This window comes from Drosophila montana, unplaced genomic scaffold (assembly GCF_035044405.1).
Source record: "Drosophila montana isolate Dmon_TW-CO22-7 unplaced genomic scaffold, ASM3504440v1 contig_1409_1, whole genome shotgun sequence".
NCBI classification, from domain to species: Eukaryota; Metazoa; Arthropoda; class Insecta; order Diptera; family Drosophilidae; genus Drosophila; species Drosophila montana.
In genome coordinates this window covers 605,935-623,371 of record NW_026996361.1, presented here as the reverse complement: position 1 = coordinate 623,371, position 17,437 = coordinate 605,935, and the positions used below count along the sequence as shown (strand labels likewise).

General features: G+C 36.7%; 1 long non-coding RNA gene across 1 annotated transcript; it reads right to left on the bottom strand.

The window, feature by feature from the left end:
* Positions 1–8,390: 8,390 nt before the first annotated feature.
* LOC135429148 (uncharacterized) lies at positions 8,391–9,361 on the bottom strand. Its single transcript, XR_010436373.1, has 3 exons — positions 9,049–9,361; positions 8,787–8,989; positions 8,391–8,725 (listed from the first exon to the last, which is right to left on the bottom strand). It is a non-coding gene; the product is annotated as an uncharacterized LOC135429148 (long non-coding RNA).
* Positions 9,362–17,437: the final 8,076 nt, after the last annotated feature.

Below are 17,437 nucleotides of genomic sequence, written 5' to 3'. Positions count from 1 at the left end.
ATCAAGAAAGTTTTGATTTTCGATCCGACCCCGATTTTAAGAAAAAACGTGATGTAACCCCTTGCCATTTTGACAATTTGGGCCAAAATTTAGATTTTCAGTTTTTTAATGCCGATCGATAGTACTGATCCTAACGAGTCCAAAATGGTATAAAATTCCAAAATCGGACATTATTTGGCCGAGATATTCCAAAAAACCCATCAAGAAAGGTTGACTTTACAAACGAATCGTATTTCTGGTCCACAATTTTTTTTAACCCATCGATTTTTAATTTGTTTGAATGCCAATTGATAGTAGGGATCCGTACGAATTCAAAAAGGTATAACATTTAAAAATCTGAAGTTATTTACCCGAGATATTCAAAAAAAATCATCAAGAAAGTTTTGATTTTCGAACCGACCCCGATTTTAAGAAAAAACGTGATGCCATTTTGACAATTTGGGCCAAAATTTAGATTTTCAGTTTTTTAATGCCGATCGATAGTACTGATCCTAACGAGTCCAAAATGGTATAAAATTCCAAAATCGGACATTATTTGGCCGAGATATTCCAAAAACCCATCAAGAAAGGTTAACTTTACAAACGAATCGTATTTATGGTCCACAATTTTTTTTAACCATCGATTTTAATTTGTTTGAATCCAATTGATAGTAGGGATCCGTACGAATTCAAAAAGGTATAATATTTAAAAATCTGAAGTTATTTACCCGAGATATTCAAAAAAAATCATCAAGAAAGTTTTGATTTTCGAACCGACCCCGATTTTAAGAAAAAACGTAACCCCTTGCCATTTTGACAATTTGGGCCAAAATTTAGATTTTCAGTTTTTTAATGCCGATCGATAGTACTGATCCTAACGAGTCCAAAATGGTATAAAATTCCAAAATCGGACGTTATTTGGCCGAGATATTCCAAAAAACCCATCAAGAAAGGTTGACTTTACAAACGAATCGTATTTTGGTCCACAATTTTTTTTAACCTATCGATTTTTAATTTGTTTGAATGCCAATTGATAGTAGGGATCCGTACGAATTCAAAAAGGTATAATATTTAAAAATCTGACGTTATTTGCCCGAGATATTCAAAAAAAATCATCAAGAAAGTTTTGATTTTCGAACCGACCCCGATTTTAAGAAAAAACGTGATGTAACCCCTTGCCATTTTGACAATTTGGGCCAAAATTTAGATTTTCAGTTTTTTAATGCCGATCGATAGTACTGATCCTTACGAGTCCAAAATGGTATAAAATTCCAAAATCGGACATTATTTGGCCGAGATATTCCAAAAACCCATCAAGAAAGGTTGACATTACAAACGAATCGTATTTATGGTCCACAACTTTTTTCAACAAATCGATTTTTAATTTGTTTAAATAACAATTGATAGTAGGGATCCGTACGAATTTAAAAAGGTATAACATTTAAAAATCAGACGTTATTTACCCGAGATATTCAAAATAAATCATCAAAAAAGTTTTGATTTTCGATCCGACCCCGATTTTAAGAAAAAACGTGATGTAACCCCTTGCCATTTTGACAATTTGGGCCAAAATTTAGATTTTCAGTTTTTTAATGCCGATCGATAGTACTGATCCTAACGAGTCCAAAATGGTATAAAATTCCAAAATCGGACATTATTTGGCCGAGATATTCCAAAAAACTCATCAAGAAAGGTTGACTTTACAAACGAATCGTATTTTGGTCCACAATTTTTTTTAACCCATCGATTATTAATTTGTTTGAATGCCAATTGATAGTAGGGATCCGTACGAATTCAAAAAGGTATAATATTTAAAAATCTGAAGTTATTTACCCGAGATATTCAAAAAAAATCATCAAAAAAGTTTTGATTTTCGAACCGACCCCGATTTTAAGAAAACACGTGATGTTACCCCTTGCCATTTTGACAATTTGGGCCAAAATTTAGATTTTCAGTTTTTTAATGCCGATCGATAGTACTGATCCTAACGAGTCCAAAATGGTATAAAATTCCAAAATCGGACATTATTTGGCCGAGATATTCGAAAAACTCATCAAGAAAGGTTGACTTTACAAACGAATCGTATTTTGGTCCACAATTTTTTTTAACCCATCGATTTATTAATTTGTTTGAATGCCAATTGATAGTAGGGATCCGTACGAATTCAAAAAGGTATAATATTTAAAAATCTGAAGTTATTTACCCGAGATATTAAAAAAAAATCATCAAAAAAAGTTTTGATTTTCGAACCGACCCCGATTTTAAGAAAAAATGTGATGTAACCCCTTGCCATTTTGACAATTTGGGCCAAAATTTAGATTTTCAGTTTTTTAATGCCGATCGATAGTACTGATCCTAACGAGTCCAAAATGGTATAAAAACGAATCGTATTTTGGTCCACAATTTTTTTTAACCCATCGATTATTAATTTGTTTGAATGCCAATTGATAGTAGGGATCCGTACGAATTCAAAAAGGTATAATATTTAAAAATCAGACGTTATATTCCCGAGATATTCAAAATAAATCATCAAAAAAGTTTTGATTTTCGATCCTAACGAGTCCAAAATGGTATAAAATTCCAAAATCGGACATTATTTGGCCGAGATATTCCAAAAAACCCATCAAGAAAGGTTGACTTTACAAACGAATCGTATTTTGGTCCACAATTTTTTTTAACCTATCGATTTATAATTTGTTTGAATGCCAATTGATAGTAGGGATCCGTACGAATTCAAAAAGGTATAATATTTAAAAATCTGAAGTTATTTACCCGAGATATTAAAAAAAAATCATCAAGAAAGTTTTGATTTTCGAACCGACCCCGATTTTAAGAAAAAACGTAACCCCTTGCCATTTTGACAATTTGGGCCAAAATTTAGATTTTCAGTTTTTTAATGTCGATCGATAGCACTGATCCTAACGAGTCCAAAATGGTATAAAATTCCAAAATCGGACGCTATTTGGCCGAGATATTCCAAAAAAACCCATCAAGAAAGGTTGACTTTACAAACGTATCGTATTTTGGTCCACAATTTTTTTTAACCTATCGATTTATAATTTGTTTGAATGCCAATTGATAGTAGGGATCCGTACGAATTCAAAAAGGTATAATATTTAAAAATCTGAAGTTATTTACCCGAGATATTAAAAAAAAATCATCAAGAAAGTTTTGATTTTCGAACCGACCCCGATTTTAAGAAAAAACGTAACCCCTTGCCATTTTAGATCCTTGGGCCAAAATTTCAGATTTTCAGTTTTTTAATGTCGATCGATAGTTGATCCTACAAGTCAAAAGGTATAAAATTCAAAAATCGGACATTATTTCCGAGATATTCCAAAAACCCATCAAGAAAGGTTGACTTTACAAACGATCGTATTTTGGTCCACAACTTTTTTTTACCCATCGATTTTAATTTGTTTGAATGCCAATTGATAGTAGGGATCCGTACGAATTCAAAAAGGTATAATATTTAAAAATCTGAAGTTATTTACCCGAGATATTCAAAAAAAATCATCAAGAAAGTTTTGATTTTCGAACCGACCCCGATTTTAAGAAAAAACGTGATGTAACCCCTTGCCATTTTGACAATTTGGGCCAAAATTTAGATTTTCAGTTTTTTAATGCCGATCGATAGTACTGATCCTAACGAGTCCAAAATGGTATAAAATTCCAATATTATTTAGCCGACGATATTAATGGCCTGAAGAAATTGCATAGTAGAATCCTACGAGTCAAAAAGGTATAAATTTACAAAATCGGAATTATTTGCCGAGATATTCCAAAAAACCCATCAAAAAGTTTTGTTTTAACCGACGATTTTAGAAAATGTGTGAATGCCATTAATTTGGGAGATTTTCACGTTTTTTAATGCCATGATAGTAGGATCCTACGAGTCCAAAAGGTATAATATTTAAAAATCTGACGTTATTTGCCCGAGATATTCAAAAAAAATCATCAATAAAGTTTTGATTCGATCGTACTGATCCTAAGACCAAACTGATTAACTTCAAAATAGACAATTTGGCCGTAGATTTCAAACCCATCGATAGTTGACCTTACGACCAATGTATGGTCCAAATTTTTTTAACCTATCGATTTTTAATTTGTTTGAATGCCAATTGATAGTAGGGATCCGTACGAATTCAAAAAGGTATAATATTTAAAAATCTGAAGTTATTTGCCCGAGATATTCAAAAAAAATCATCAAGAAAGTTTTGATTTTCGACCGACCCGATTTAAGAAAAAACGTAACCCCTTGCATTTTGACAATTTGGGCCAAAATTTAGATTTTCAGTTTTTTAATGCGATCGATAGTACTGATCCTTACGAGTCCAAAATGGTATAACAATTCCAATTTTTTTTAACCTATCGATTTTTAATTTGTTTGAATGCCAATTGATAGTAGGGATCCGTACGAATTCAAAAAGGTATAATATTTAAAAATCTGACGTTATTTACCCGAGATATTCAAAAAAAATCATCAATAAAGTTTTGATTTTCGATCCGACCCTGATTTTAAGAAAAAACGTGATGTAACCCCTTGCCATTTTGACAATTTGGGCCAAAATTTAGATTTTCAGTTTTTTAATGCCGATCGATAGTACTGATCCTTACGAGTCCAAAATGGTATAAAATTCCAAAATCGGACATTATTTGACCGAGATATTCCAAAAACCCATCAAGAAAGGTTGACATTACAAACGAATCGTATTTTGGTCCACAACTTTTTTCAACCCATCGATTTTTAATTTGTTTAAATAACAATTGATAGTAGGGATCCGTACGAATTTAAAAAGGTATAACATTTAAAAATCAGACGTTATTTACCCAAAATATTCAAAAAAAAATCATCAAAAAAGTTTTGATTTTCGATCCGACCCTGATTTTAAGAAAAAACGTAACCCCTTGCCATTTTGACAATTTGGGCCAAAATTTAGATTTTCAATTTTTTAATGCCGATCGATAGTACTGATCCTAACGAGTCCAAAATGGTATAAAATTCCAAAATCCGACATTATTTGGCCGAGATATTCCAAAAAACCCATCAAGAAAGGTTGACTTTACAAACGAATCGTATTTTGGTCCACAATTTTTTTTAACCTATCGATTTTTAATTTGTTTGAATGCCAATTGATAGTAGGGATCCGTACGAATTCAAAAAGGTATAATATTTAAAAATCTGAAGTTATTTACCCGAGATATTCAAAAAAAATCATCAAGAAAGTTTTGCTTTTCGAACCGACCCCGATTTTAAGAAAAAACGTGATGTAACCCCTTGCCATTTTGACAAGTTGGGCCAAAATTTAGATATTCAGTTTTTTAATGCCAATCGATAGTACTGATCCTAACGAGTCCAAAATGGTATAAAATTCAAAAATCGGACATTATTTGGCCGAGATATTCCAAAAACCCATCAAGAAAGGTTGACTTTACAAACGAATCGTATTTTGGTCCACAACTTTTTTTTACCCATCGATTTTAAATTTGTTTGAATGCCAATTGATAGTTGGGATCCGTACGAATTGAAAAAGGTATAACATTTAAAAATCAGACGTTATTTACCCGAGATATTCAAAAAAAATCATCAAAAAGTTTTGATTTTCGAACCGACCCCGATTTTAAGAAAAAACGTGATGTAACCCCTTGCCATTTTGACAATTTGGGCCAAAATTTAGATTTTCAGTTTTTTAATGCCGATCGATAGTACTGATCCTTACGAGTCCAAAATGGTATAAAATTCCCAAATCGGACATTATTTGGCCGAAATATTCTAAAAAAACATCAAGAAAGGTAGACTTTACAAACGAATTGATTTTTGGTCCACAACCTTTTTTAGCCCATCCCATATTTTTAATGCCGATCGATTGTACTGATCCTTACGAGTCCAAATAGTATAAAATTCTAAAAAGTTAACAATTGTTTTTGTCTAACATTTTTATATAACCCCCCGAATGTTAATTTTATTATTTGTCAGTCGATAATGGGGTTCCGTACCAAGGCACGGCCGGGGTATACCCGCTAGTATAGTAATATAGTAAGTTTAAGCTTATTATTAAGATTACTACGTTAACTTTATTTTATTTAAAGCACGTAGCGAATAAAATACCTTTTTATATTTCAATATAAAAGAATTTTTTTCAGCGGAAAAGTGTTATTATAATATTTATTTTCGCAAATTATATCCAACATATATTATTTCTTACATAATAATTAAGCTTATCTGCTAAATAACAAATTTTAAAATGAAATAACATAAATGAAAACTTAAAGAAAATCTAGAATAAGAAAACAGAGTAAAAATTATTATTAATGTATGACAATATTTCCGACAATCTTTAAAAGTAATTATTTGAATGTACATTAACTTGCAATAAAAAAAAAATATAATCTAAGACATAAAGAATGTGTATTAAGTACAAATTACTAGATCCAAGACTGTTCGCATTATAAAATAAGCAAACATTTTCTTGCCAATAGTGCCCGACTGATAGATGCTCTATATTAAGTACTTAATTTATGTCCATTCTTTAAGACAGTTTTAAGATATTCTACTGTATATATGCACGTGGTTAGATATGGAATAAAGTATTTATAAAACAGAGTACCTAGCGTTTACTTTAAGAATCTGGGAGCTTCGGTCTTAATTCAACTGTTAGAGAGGCTAAATGGTATATCAAAGTTGCCTTTATTTATTCGCTACGAGCTAACAGGGTATTAATCATATTTGATGTAATTATTTTTAAGTCTCAATCAATTTGAATTAATTGCTGCCACATTGCGCCTGAAGCAGGGGCTTAAATACATTTTCATACTTCTACGAGTAATTACAAGCAGCTTGTAAATAAGTAGCAAAACACACACATACACAGCATTTTGAAAAGATTTTGCAAACCCGTTGGCAATGTGTAAAATACAACAATTTGTTGCATGGGAAAAACATGCAGATTGTTGCAGTACATTTGCAACAAATGCATTTGCAATTATTGTTTGCTTGCCAGCTCGCACTTTCAATTAATTAATTGTTAGTTGGTTGCTGTTGTGTTTGCAGTGAAATTAATTTAACTGACGCCCGCGCCAGGCGAGGTGAAGTCTCAACATTTGGTTAAGCTCAGGTGCGCTCTGGCAAATGCAAAAATTTGAAATGTTGTCAACTCTGCTGCGCTTCAATTAAACTTGCAAACAAACCCGACGCAGCCACCATGCCATATGCATCATGTGTGCTGCTGCCACCCGACTTGATTTTAACAAGATCCGTTTTTAATTAAACTCAACTGCAAGCAAAGTCATTTAGCTGCTTGCCAGGCTCAGACGATGGGCTGCCTTGTAGACGCCTTAGCGCATTTGCAACGCAACCGAGGGTTTGCCGCCTTGATGCGTCCTCGCCAGAAACGTAAACAGAATCCAGTCTAAGACCTTAGCCCCTCTCAAAGTTGTTTGCACCTCTGTGCACCCTGTCCTTTCAGCCTTGTATCCTGCCAGCCTGTTTGGCAGGCTTGTGTGTTAGCCTTGCGTTTGGGATTATGCCGAAATGCAATTTGCATTTGCAAGGCGTTCCCGACTCTGCCAAGACAGAGCCTGCGACATGCGCGTATTAATTTTAAATTGACTGTGAAATTACAATGAGGGTTTGTGTAACCGGCTGAATGAAGTTGCTACGCCCTTGTCCTAGCTACGTCAGCTTGCATTAGTGTCACGGATTAATTACCCAAGCCTCTTTTTACAGCTCGCAGTAGGCGATCGTAATGTGAAGGAGCACACGCAAGGCCAACCAAGGTATTTTATTATACATTTGGGATGCGTATGCCTATTCTAAATTGCAAGTATTATGTTGTCGAAAAGAGGCAGCTGACATAAATGTTTGATTTAATATGACAGCATTAACATGCCTCAACTGAAATTATTGTCGTAGGTTTTAACTTATAAGAAAATAAATATTGAATACTTTCCACCCTTTTTCCATAGAGCCGAAGTAATAAAGCTTTTTTTGACTGCCAGAGAAAAAAGCTCTCACACGTAAATCTGTAATTTTATAAGCAGTTGAAACTTTATTACATGAATTCTATTTCTTTTATTTGTATAAATACATTTTTTATAAAATAATTTGATATTTTTCTGGCTCCCTATTCTATATAAATCCCATTCAGGTTATTTGTACTCATTCAACCAAATCGAAATTTATTAAGCAAATACATGCATATGTACTCCCTTTTTAAGCGCAACGTCGCAATGTGGTTTTTATATAATAGCACACAACCTGATGGCACTCAACGACCCCGCAGGTCGAGCCCGACTTTTTCTCGGATTTCACGTATTTTATGGATTTGGTTATATGAAAATAATACATTTTTTATTAAACTGTATTATTATTTAAATCTGAAAATGCAATTAATATTGTCAATATTGTTTAATTTGGAAAAAACAGTGAAAATAATGCACATCAGTATTGAAAAGCTCGATTGATGTTCATACATTTATGTGCAACAAATCGATATGCCATATAAATAAAACTCACTTGCATCGCACGCCCCGCACAATTCAGAGCCAATGTGTTGCAGAGCGTTGCCAATTTACCCCACCGCTTCCGACGCTGCTCGATATCCTTGGCGACAGCTTTTGCAGTGTGGCAGCAAAATCTTGATTACGGCGTAGAGCCACAAGCATTTTGCTTGGCTTTAGATATTTTCATTGCATTCACTTGAGCAAGTTCCGCTTGGCTGCGCATTTCAATTGCCGCTGGGTGTGGCTGCAACAACAGCAATAAGTATAAGAGTAAGAATAAGAATGAGAATAACCCAATGACACACATTTTGCCGCTAGTAACAATAATTTTTATTATTATGCGACCGCCACCTTCATACAGTTGCCGTTGTAGATGAGTTCTACTCAGCTGCCTCGCCGCTGATGACTCTCAGTTAGCAAATAACATTTTCACACAATGACAGGGCCCAGTACACAGGGCTTCAAGGAGTGTCAGGAGCGTAACGCGACAGTCAATAAAATCGAACAGCTGCCATTAAAATCATTTAAATGTTATTGTCTCAGTGCCCTGCCGCAAGTTATATCTACTTTGGTGCTTCTGCGGCATGCCTCGTGCTTATTCTGCTGACTCAGTCGCAGTGAGATTCAGCTCCAGTTCCTCGCCATCCTCCCTGCCTGACAGCCAGCCTGCAACTGAAATTCGCTTCACTTTTGCTTTTTGCCGAAGCCATAGCGAAATGTGTGTCTGTCAGCAAGTTGCAGTTGAATAATACCCCGGGGCGTAATTGCTTTAAATGTCTTTGTATGAATGCCACAAGTGGAGCACGCTCTGCTGAAAAGGCATTGACAACTCTTTAAACCAATGCTGGACTTCAATTTTTGGTTGAGCGTACATTTTAAATAGTAGCTAAGCAGGTGAAAATATATGTCAAAGGCTTCCGATTTGATATTTAAACTGTTAACCAAACTTATTGCTCGATACATTTTAAATCGACATAATTATTGTCGAAGTACTTAATGTGACGCTTGGATAAATTGTAGAATTTAGTGTATATATTTATTACAAAGAACTTTTAAGGCGAGTTTGCGAAAATTGTTAAAATTGTTTTTTTTTTCAATAATATCAATTTTCATTTTAATGCACAAATCTTTTCAAAATAAATATAAAGAACTTTTAAGTCCAGGTTGTAGAAATTGTTGAAATTGTTTTTCTGCAAAGTTATTGTGTAAAATTTTAATTCTTTAGAAATAATTTACTGGAGCAGTTGAAAGTTAAGAACTTTTAATTTTTTTTTAAATTTAGTAAATTTATAATTCTCAAATAAATAATATATATTTTTCCTTACGACAAAGCAAGCTGGGAGCAAAACGTTTGAATTTAAGAAGTTTCCGGAGGCGTTGCTGTTGCAACTTTAAGACAAAGCACGACAACTGCGACATGTCTGGCGTAAGAGGGAGCTTAAGGCTAAAACACAAGCAAGATAATCCAACACATGAGGCAGAGCTCGCTTGTTAATTAAGAATGTGAAACAAAGTCATAAAGGAGACAACGGGAACAGCGCAACAACAACAATATCAGGATCAGGTACGAGCCAACATAAAAGGCAACGTACGAACTACACACAGGAGTACACACACACAAGCATAAGTACGAATATGTGTGCGTGCACGGCGAATGCCGTGGCGGGGCTTGGCTCGCTTATTATAATATGTACTTACTTTACTTTGCCTGCAAAATCACTCATTCGTTTTCATTCTTTGCTGGCTTTGGGCCGTGTCTGCTTAAAGGCCCAATATCTCGTGGTTTTCCGTGTGAGAGCTGCACGCTCTACTTGCGCGTACCACGTGTCGGGTACGCAATATCTTTGGCCACGCATTGGCACCGCAACTGTCCCATTTTAATGAGCAAATTCGATTTCATTGTCACGCATGCCAGCCAGAGCGTACGTATTCGCAAAAATTACGCATACGCCGCGTGTGTCGCGGACACAAACGTGTCTGGGAATCCGTTCCAGCCAGCTCCACTCATACAGCACTTAGCCTTATACCCAGCTCGCCTCTTAGGCGCGACTGTATTTATTAATATATGCGTGACGCGTTGCCCTGGCCAGCGGACCACGAACTGGGACGGCCACTGCCCCAGGATTTGTCTCCGGATGCGCAACGGCCACGAACGAGTCGGACATTACCACAGGCGCAGTCTGTAATTATTTATGTATATGTATATATATATTTACATTTACGTATACAGTTATATACAAATTAACAAGCGTACCTAAATTAAATGGAATTCGTATTACTTTTATTCCATAAGAAGCAACTCTAACAGCTGCGACAAGAGACGTGCCTAGGCGATGTTGACAACGCAGCAAAACATTTGTAATTAATATAAATTATTAGATAATGCAAGAACATTTTCTTCGGAAGTCGAATGGTATACTGCATTAAGTTAGAGATTTAAAATAAAAAATAAATAAAAAAAACCATTTGTTAATCGCATGTTTTTTATAGATATTGTATCGGTATATGTCTTTCTTTATATCTATCAGACCAAGTGCTAGCACTTGCGGAAAAGTCTGCCAATATTACCTTAAGCTTTAATAGTATCATTAATATTCCTTTTATAAATAAAATCAAAAACGTTGAGAATAGCCATCATGTTAGAGAAGAAATTACATAATAATTCATGTTTCTTAAAGTTATTTACTACTAATTTTCTGGCCAAGCAATAATTCATTTAGAAATGACCTGCAGCCGTGTTGACTTCCACACGACTTGATTATGACTCGAGACTTCGTGCCACATTAACCTGCTAAACAGCTTACAAATGCACGCTACATATAACTGGATATATTCTGGCACACATAATGGCCTATGGCGGAGTTAGAGGCCATTTACAATGGCAAACTAATCAGTATATCTGGGTCGATATGATAATCTCGTCTAAACGTTATTCCATAAGCTATAGTGCACGTCTCTTCAAATTACTCACTGTCTGAAAATGGCTGACAAAGGAATTGCAAAAATTCCATAAAACTTGCCAGCGTGTGCGTGTGTGCGTGTATGTGTGTGTGTGTGTAGGTTGCTCTGCAACATCCGTAGCCTTTCAGGCTCTGTTGTTATGTGCAGCCGCCTACACACAGACAACAACAATAACAAATGCATATATGCAAATTTAATTTTTTTCCCAATACGGGACATACGAGTATTTGCATGCTCCTTCCAGTATAGTTGACTTCGCCATTTCCCTTCGTCTCTCGAGCACCATCTTTTTCTATTTGTAAACAGCTTCTTTATCTATCCCGTTTTACTCGTTGGAATTTTCAGTTTTAAGTAGAGCGGAAAATTAGAAACAAATTTGCCGCACACTTTGAACATTTTCACTGTACTTTCAATTCAATTCTTTTATTTTTTTGCTTTTTAACTGTAAATTTGATTTTTGTTATTTTATTTTTGTATGCGTTGCCGAAAGTGCATTAACAATCATTTCTATTTGTTTACTCTTGCAAGTGGTATTACAATTTTGCCTACGATTTTATCAGAGCAGAGTATATATATAATATCTATAACCATATCCATTTATCTGCCTCTGTTGAAGCTGCTTTGCTAGAGCATAGCATATGTGCCCCTTTTTCCGGCAAATAGTTCATATATATCAAAGTCGGCCGAGCACTTCTTTGGAGAGTTACTTGATTTCTAGGGTATTTAAGCTTCGGAGCACTATCAAGATTTTTTTTTCATTTAGTGAATTTTATATTTAACTATTTCGTTTCTATGAAACAATATTTCGAACTAATTCCAATTGCTAAAAGTAAACAGTTGGCTCGCAACTAACTCGTTTCGTTCCTTTTATTTTGTATGCACAAAATGTATTTGAAGCAATTTCCATCAAAGCTTAACACAATTTTTGGGGAGCCTTAAACAAAATGGTTTTCAGTGCATGTGTGTGCGCCTACATAATGAGAGTATACTAGCCAAGCAGTTAGCAAATTGTCGATGGTTCGGGTTGTGTTCAATGACAGCTCAAAGGCACCGACCCAGATGCACATTTTGGCCATGCATGCAGCCAATTTGTGTGCTGCAGTGAGCCGAGCTCTCGGGCTGTCTGGCCTCTGATATCGAATTTTTATTTGCTTCTCTTTGGCCTGGGCAATACACCTTAATTACAGGCAATTATGCGCTCAAAAGCATAAATGATGGTGCTGGCGAGGGCGAGGGTGAGGGTGAGGAAAGAAGCATGGCATGCTGCCTGCCAAACTGTTATGACTTTGAGTTTGAGCTGACCAAATTGCGGAGCACATTTGGCCCGGCCGTTTAGTTTGTGGCAATCAGTTTAGGGCCTCTCGGTTAAGGCCTCTTTGCACGCTCTGAAATTTGAACTGTGCCAAAAACTTATACGGGCCTGACTCTGCAGTTTCGGCTTGGAACTTTTATTTTATTTGCACAACTCTCGTAATTAAGTTAAGCAAGTGCAGATTTGCCAATGTCGTCGAATGTCGCCGGGGATTGCTGCTTGGAACACCGGCCTGTACATAATTGTGTCCCGGCCAGCAGCTGGAGACCGACTATCGAGACTCTTCGAGGCAAACACTGAAACACTCAACTCGTGCGCTCAAGTATTCGTCGTTGACTGTAATTTCTGTAAGCTGATTTACGCAAAATTGCCAAGCAAAGCGGATAAGTTGTACACAAAAGTTCTTGCCCAGTTCTTGCCGTGCAAAAAGCAATATGCAAATAGAGCGATTTTGACGGCTGGCGATTCATTCGGGCTGCTGCGACTAAGCTGCAATCAATATTCAAATCCACTTAGTATTCGAATATAACGTAATCAAATTTGCGATTTTTGACTTTCAGTTCCGGCAATGGGCAGCCAGTTGAGCATCCATTTGCCGTTCCGACTTGTACTTGTATTTATTCTAATCTTACAGTTTTAATTTGCAGCATCAGTCAGGCGAGTCAGTCCGGCTCGCCGGCCGGGCAGTGACTGGGCGGCGATTCTGATTCAGATTCGTTCATCCACTTGAAATGAAATGCAAATCCTTTGGAAAAGCTGAGCGTGGGCACACCTGAAGGTTTTGGTCCCGGGTCTCAGTTCATTATTATGCCAGGATATAACCTTTGTCTCGAATTAATTAAAATGGATTTACATGAGCTCAAAATGTCGCAAACGCCACGGCGTCTCCAACAAAGGCACCTTTATACCGCAACCATCACCCGGAGCAGCGCCCTCCCCTCAACCACATCCAGTGTACTGTGCTGCCTGACACTGTGTCCGGGGTTGTGGCACTATTTTGCATGCATAACTCCTGGACTCGTTTGAGCCTCGCTGCCCGACTGACTCCCTGCCTGACTGACTGTCAGCGTCAAGCCCGCACCGCAGATAAATATTTATATTTCGCTTTTTAATCTTTTGTAATTTTAAGTCGCGTCATACTCTATCCAACTCGACGCCCCATCCTCTCCATTTCAAGCTCAGCTCCCGATTCGTTTTCTGTTGTTTTGTGCGCTCAACTTCTGTGCTATTTGCTGTTTTTGCTGTTTGGCTATGCTCTCTGTTGACTTTTCAATTTGAAAGTTGAAAGCACTTAGGGTTATTAGAATGAGAAGCGTGGAGTTGGCTTCAAGTGGCTTCCTTCTTTTAGCAAGTAGCAGTGGAATCGAGGAGATTTTCTTTTATATTCAACTGGATTTGATAATTTGCAGTAAAATAACACGCAAAGGTTGCGTTCACATTTAATTGTGTTTGTTTTCATTCCATTCATATAAAGTAAGTTCTTGGAAACTGCAGTGAGAAAAATCTTATTGAAGATAAAGCAAAGTTTGTAAATGGTTTCTAATGGAAACATAAAATGCAATATGAATTTAATATGTGCTCATATTTAAATATGCTCACATTGAATAATTGCTATTCAAGTTGCTTCCCTTAAGTTATAAATTATGAAAAGCTAAAAGTGTTTTATCAAAATATATCAGTCAACTTTAAGAATGCCAATTCATAAGTTCATCGTTTAGGTTCTGCATTTTGAATAGCTGTCAGATGTCAAGTTCATCCATATACAGAAAGCTGACAGTGTGGCCGATTTTTTTTTTGGTACCACATCAAAGGCTGAACAATAACAGGGCGCATTACCCACATCAAACCGACCGCGTCGGGCCACGCTGGCCGTATTGCCACTTTGTGCCTTTGCTCAAGCGAAATTAATTTCAATTTACATTTAAATGCAGTCGCTCGTCTGTTGACTGGCGACAGGCGGCCAACGTTTGACCTGACCTTGTTGCGCCTCAAGTCGCCGCTGGTGCACAATTTGTTATGCCTTCAACTTTACGTTTTTTAATACCATAATTGGCTTACTGATGAGGGTTGGCGGGAGGGCGAAAAGAAAGAGAAAAAAACATAAATAAAGGGAAAAAAAATATTTTGTAAAGGAAGAAAAAATACGGTGAAGCAGGACACAAATTATTCAAGGAATATTTTTGACAGCATTCGCGAGTTCTCGGCACTTGAAAAGACAACCTTGAAATGAGAAAGGTTCGCAATATTAAAAATTTATTAGCTAAGTGCACTTTTCGTGAGGTAAAAGTGAACTAGGCACTGGAGCGGAGGAACGCCACTTTCCCTTATCTAAAATTACATCTACTAATCCGTAAACTATCACAACAATTTCAGAGGTTTTTCTATTAAAAAAAGTCATTCATCATTATTATTAATATTAATATAAATTATAATTATCATCATTGTAGAAATAAGATATAAGTAGTATATAGTAGCAGCTCCTTTGAAAAATGTTGTTCATTTCAATAAGCCATATGGCGTATGCTTAATATTTATTTAATTTCCCATCGCCTGCTTTGCATTATTTCGGTTCAGCTGCATTGTCTTGTGCACCCAAATAGTTTTGGCTTAGTCCGCCTTTCGCATTGCGAATTTCCATCAACTATTTCCATTTTGTCATCAAGTTCATTTGCCATTTGCCGCTCGTCCCAAGCCATGCACTCGAGGCGCTCCTGTTTTTGCATCGCTGGCAAACGCCTTGGTGTATGCTACATCAATTTTATTGACTTTTCCCATCGTTCCACTCGATTGAATGCACAATTTCATTAGCAGGCGTGCCACATGCAGCTGTCTGTATATCTGCTTCGAGCTCAAGCCCAGCCCAAAGCTGGAGCTGGAGCAGCACAGAGACATCTTTTGGGATGACTGCATTGCAATGTTCTGGCATTGAACATTCAATTGCTGTAATCCACTGTCGACCGACGACAAATGCCAGTGCAATGGCAACTGTTACTGGCTCAGCTTAGTTCTGGCATTTGGCAATCGATTGTGTTTCGGGCGGCACAAATTCTTGTCATAACTCCGCATTGGACGCGAGGCGGCACCGCCTAACATAATCGCATTAACAACTTTCCTAACACCAGCAGCAGCACCAAAGATGAAACTTTTAATTTAATAAAGCCCAGTCATGAACAGCAAGTACATACTCTATAACAACAACTACAACATTGATTGTAACAATATACACTAGAGCATAATCTTAATAAAGTTGAATTCCCAGAACAACAGCTACGTCATGATTATGAAAGGGTGGGCCGGCAGAGCCAAAAACTTTTAATTAGTGAGTAGGCTTGGCCAAAGTTTTTCAATTATTGCCACCTGCAGCACAACTACTGTCAAAACCGGCAACCCCTTGCCCTAATGAACGCACAAATAGTCCAAGTACTGCCAGCATTAAGCCCAATTTGATTTTAAATCAACAGCCAATACCAAAAGGCGGGCTAATGATTCGCTGGGGTCTCGGTCTTTAAGTTGGGTTAATTAGGCCAGCAGCGGGTGCAAATAATGTTAAAATCGGAGGCGCTGCCACAGTCAAAGGTGATCTGCATAATAGACTCGAAGGCTTGACTCGAACGCTCCCAGAGCTTTATAAATAATTATGGGAGCCTGTATACGGTTCTTTGCTCCCACTGGTCCAGGCGAAAATAAATGTATCTCTGGCTGCATGACAAATGCCGTCTAGACACCGGCAGTGCAGCTTAGCGGAGCTCAGCACATGGCTCCGACTTCATTCCTATTTGATAACTGCAGTCTGCAGGCGGCTCGCTTCGCTGCTGCTGCTGCTGCAGGTCCTTTCCCTCTACTTGCCGCTGCCGCTGTTGCTGCTGCTGGTGACATTCGATTTGGCCGTTTGGCAGCTAAATCCGTTTCAGTTTTTGACTGCCACCAGCGAGCAACGACAATGACAATGGCACCCCGCTAGGTGGCCACTTTTTATGCGCTCTGCTTGAAACCCAAACGGGAGAGCTGTCTATAAACGGTTGACTGGTTGGCTGTCTATAAATGGCAGCTCGGAGCACGAATTTCAATATGCAAATCGCACAATTGCTGAGGTCTATACTAAATGTACACACTCTAATGCTGAAAAGCTGTTCTGTGCCATTTAAATTGAAATCATGGGCCTTTTTTTTGTTTTTTAACACATATATATATATATATACATATATACAACCTTCTTAATATGTAATATCTTAATAAGCGAAACGACCTTCAAGAAGATTTTTTTTTGCCAAATTAAAAAAGTTATAACTTATAACCAATACCAATATGTTCCAGAGCCTACAATGCATATTATTTTAAAGCCTTGTCTTTTCAGAACATTTGTATTCGTGTTTTTTAAAGTCCTAATTGATTTAATAACATTTTACAAATTTAAATTTTTAAATTGTACAGTAAAAGAGAACTCCTTAAAAGTATGTACCTTAAACACGCACTCATGGGGGGTAAGCGGAAGGAATATTCGCATTGTGATTACGAGCCCGCACTACTGAATATGTATACAGAAATTGCTATGTCAGCTGCTGAATTTTCACGGAAAACAACTAAATTTTCATTTCGTATACATAAAATCAGTAAAAAAATGTGTTTGCCGTGCTATAAGATAGCACTCGTTGTAATCAGAACTTGCATATACTCTGCATTCAG